We start from the raw sequence: 4212 nt of genomic DNA on the forward strand, positions 1-4212 counted from the left end.
GCCTCTGGCTGCAACCCCAGGAGCGAACAAGGGGGCGCGAGGAGGGAGGGGAGGCGGGTGCGCGCGTGTGAGAGAGATGGGGAGGGAGGTGCGGAGAAGGAAACCGAGAGGCAGCTGCTGGGGCAATAGGTAATCCTCCTCTTCTTGCCTCCAGCTGCTTTCTCTCCCTTTCCCCCCGATTTTGGAATTAATTAAATGCAGGGATGACTTTTGCTGCGCGTGGTGGTTTTGTGTGTGCTGTTTTCCCCCCTCCAAAGAAGCATCTCTCGTTCCCAGCTCCTTCAAAGCTGCCGAGCTCCGCTCTCTCCAGGCTGAAGTTGCTCAGTTGCAGTGCATCGCATGCCGGCCTGATAGTGGAGGAGGAGGAACGAGGGCCAGACACAACACTCGCTCCGCTTGTCGCGCTTTCCCTCCCCTCCTTCGACCTCTCTGCCCCCTTGCTCTCGTTTTTGCCCGAATCAGCGGGTCAGATTTATCCAAAGTTTTAGCGCGTTGGACTGACGTTTTGGCAGCTGGAAAGTTCCCTCCCTCTTCCTTCTCCTTTTGCAATTTATAAAATCTCTTTTTTCCTAATGTGTTGTTTTCGCTTTGTTCTCTACAGATGGGAGGCAGAAACGTTCCATCTTGGATATAACTTCTGAAAGAGGGGAGGGGAGTGAATAGGGCAAGAGGACTGAGAAACTTGCAGAAAGCGGCTTTTCACTGCAAAGGACGGACTGTAATAGGGGAGTGGCAAGCCTTGGCTCCTCCCCCTTCCTAGAAGAACGTGTGTATATATACAGCAAGCGCACAACTACAATACCGCACCCCCAGTTCTGTTCCGCTTATAGAAGGCGGCTCTGCGCGGTGTAACTCAATACCTGCTTCGCCGTGATCTGCTCTAGAAGGCAGTTCAGCCTTCCAGAAACTTGCGGGTCGCTCGGCCGGGAGAACTCGCTCTCTTCTCGTACTAGCAGTCACCTTTCCCCCAGATCGCCAAGATGACTCGGGAGGAAAGTCCGATCTCCTGAGCCTTTTGCTCAGCTCGAGCGCGAAGCAGGCGCCCTCTTCTAATCGCAGTCCCTACCCTGAAGTAAGCCTGCAATCCTCCAGGATCTGCCTGTTAACCCGGCTCCCTCCCTCCGTCTACCCTCCCCACCCCTCCACTTTCGCTCGTTCTCCCATCTTCGCGAGTCCCTTCTAGTTTTGAAAAAGAAAGGGAGCCAATTAAATCAACTCTGCTCCAGCGGAGTCCTGCCTCCTACCCAATTCTCCCGGCCTCCCCCAGGGCCAATTAGAGAAAACAAAACAAGGCTGACAGAAAACGGATCTATCTGGTTATATTCCCCCCCCCCCGCTTTTTTCCATTCCTTTCTGCAAGGAAATGCCAGGAATCGGCCGAGGTTTCAGCCGTCCACGCTAAAACGCACAACGCTTTCGGGTGCACCGCTTCGGCGCCCGGCCTCGTTCTCTGGAAGAGCGTCGCGGGCGGAGAGCCAGGCCGGAGGAACAGACCGCGGCGGCGACTGTGGGTGTCTGGGCTCCCCAGCCCTCGCGATCTATAGGTTTGTCTTGCAGGGGGTGTCGCGAGGGGCACGCGGATCCCGCCGGGGAGGAGGGATCCGCACGGTGCGCTCTGCACATTCCCCTTGCTCGCGCGCTTGCACCTGTTGTGTGGCTGCTCATTGCGCGCTGCGAGAGCGCGGAGGCCCGCCGCGCTTGCAAGCCCATCAGCGATGCAAGGGGCGTCTGCAACCCGCTTGCGCTGCTGCTGCTGCTGCTGCTGTACTGGTACACGTTCGTCCACTCCGCTTTGTACGTGTCTGTGTGTCTGCGCGTTACGCCGCTCTAGCGCTCCTGCGAGGCTTTTGCGCCCGGGGGAGACGCCTGGCCCGTGATGCATGCATGCATGCACCCTCGGCTTGCGTGCTGGAGAATCCCAAGCAGCGGTGCCGGTGTGTCTGCTTTTTTTTCTTTTTTATTTCCCCACCCCCACCCCACTTTGCTGCAAATCTTTCTCCGCAGGCGAAGATCCGAGGCGACCATTTCGCCGTTCGAGGCCGTCGGGGGAGGACTTCTCTCAGTAGGCAATTCTGGCAATGGAGCAAGTCCTTCCAAAAGGCTCTGTAGCCAGAGTCACCCGCCTTCCTCGCAGGTGGGCGTCTGGGCAGGATTATGCAAGATGTCGTGTCCCGGGTGAACAGAGCAGAGCAAAACTCCTGGAACGCCGTCTGGCTGGTCCCTTCCTTCAGACTCTCTAGGTTTGGTTTCCATTTTTCAGGATTTTATTTTGCAACTTTCCTGCTTCCAGCGATTCCCCCTTCTCCTGTTCATTAGGTCAAGAGGATTCTCCTCCCCACAATCCTATTTTAATCTTTTTATAAATGAACGTTTTATATTCCACATCCGAGATGAGGGAAGTGTTAAATCAAAATTTCCTCAAGGAACAAACCCTTAATTTTCAAATTACACCAAGATCCCATTTTAGAATGATGGGGTGAAGATGTGCAGACAATGTAAGCGAGGCTGTTAAAATATTAATCAAGAAGTGCCTACTTGCTTTATAGAAACTGATGATGCAGAAATAGTTCCGTTAAGTTTTACTCTCTACCCAGCCCAAATACATTTCCTGAAATAATTGAACTCCCATCAGCCAGTCCCTGTCTTAAAATAGCGCTGTAAAGCATTATTTTCTCCCATCACAATAAACGGATTTGAGCTACCTGCAAGTAATGGGGAATATATATTTCAGCATGAGACCTTGTGATGGTGAGGAAATGGGGCTGTTATTGCAAACGTTTATTCTTTCTACTGAACTCCTAGCAGTGAGGAAATAGATATTTTTGATCATTGTGCAACTGAGTATCTGGAGATGTGTTATAGATACACTGATTATTTTCCACTTTTTCTGTAACCAGCAGCATCAGTCCACCTGGGTTTGTTGTTCTTGTTTTTTGCACAAATAAATAAGTCACAAGACATCGGGTTGAGAAGGAGGGAGCGTGTGCTTCTTGATTCCCCCGCCCCCATATGTTTGTCTCTGTTTCATTTTTACCTATCTAATGCGATCTCATCTGTAGTGAGATCTGCTGGTGGGGATCCAAATAAGGGGCCCCTGCAGACTTGTCATTGATGTAATAATAATAGTGCATTCATGGTGGATTTGTATTGGACCATCTACACACCATCCCACTTTTATTTGTTCTGCAGTGCTAATGTTAACACTTAATTGCTGTCTGTAGGAGCACTCTTACTCTATACAGCAGAACAAAAAACAACCAGGAAATTTGTGGTATGGAAAGCTACAGGATTTTAGCAGATTTCTGCACCTCTTGCAAACAAAGCTGCATGACTGCCCAAAAACATTTGCTGTCAAAAATAGCACAGAAAGTCATGGCCCTGTGTAACTGCCCTGGTAACCTCATGAGCACAACTCATGATGAACGTGCAACGAAAAGGATGTCTGGAGGGCCTGAAGCAGTATTCAGCCCGGCCTCTTGTTTGTCTTCAGTTTCACCTTTGTCAAGAATCCCAACTTCCACAGCTGAATTCCTAATAATCTTTTCTCTTTCCACGAGGAAGAAGTGCAGCTGCCAGGACATGTGAACACAAGCAAGCTGTTTGGAACCAACAGTAGCTGAACACTGGGGTTTTCCAAAGTGGCAAGCCCTGCGGGTCACATGCAGCAGTTACTGGGCACCATTGAAAGGGATCAAATTTCCAGGTGCCCAGTGCCTTTTTGGATTTTCTGCCTCAGTCACCAAAAGCTTTTGAGGAGGCCTGCAGGATAGTGCATCTCTACACTCTAAGCACTTGAATGTCAGCAAAACATTGGCTTTCAGTGAGTCCCAACAGATTTATTTCACAAAAGAATACAGTGGTACCTCGGGTTAAGTACTTAATTCGTTCCGGAGGTCCGTTCTTAACCTGAAACTGTTCTTAACCTGAAGCACTACTTTAGCTAATGGGGCCTCCTGCTGCTGCCGCACCGCCAGAGCACGATTTCTAGTCTTATCCTGAAGCAAAGTTCTTAACCTGAAGCACTATTTCTGGGTTAGCGGAGTCTGTAACCTGAAGCGTATGTAACCCGAGGTACCACTGTATTTCTGATTTCATGTAAGAGACTTGAGACACACTTTTTACTCATTTGTATGGCAGTTTGAATTTAGTTCTTGATTTCATTTACTTCTGTGGAGCTCAAGCCATGAGGTTCCTAAGACTATGTAGTCCCAA

General features: G+C 50.2%; 1 long non-coding RNA gene across 3 annotated transcripts; it reads left to right on the forward strand.

Annotated features, from left to right (window-relative positions):
- The first annotated feature begins 779 nt into the window (after nucleotides 1-779).
- On the forward strand, nucleotides 780-3845 carry LOC310758408. Of its 3 annotated transcripts, none has more exons than XR_014545745.1 (3): nucleotides 780-1544; nucleotides 2005-2240; nucleotides 3222-3845. It is a non-coding gene; the product is annotated as an uncharacterized lncRNA (long non-coding RNA). The 3 variants fall into 3 exon arrangements; XR_014545746.1 differs by having other exon boundaries at nucleotides 784-1544; nucleotides 3558-3838; XR_014545747.1 differs by having other exon boundaries at nucleotides 793-1544; nucleotides 3562-3836.
- Nucleotides 3846-4212: the final 367 nt, after the last annotated feature.

The sequence above is a fragment of the Podarcis filfolensis genome (assembly GCF_964270895.1).
Source record: "Podarcis filfolensis genome assembly, chromosome: 3".
In the NCBI taxonomy this organism is placed as follows: Eukaryota; Metazoa; Chordata; class Lepidosauria; order Squamata; family Lacertidae; genus Podarcis; species Podarcis filfolensis.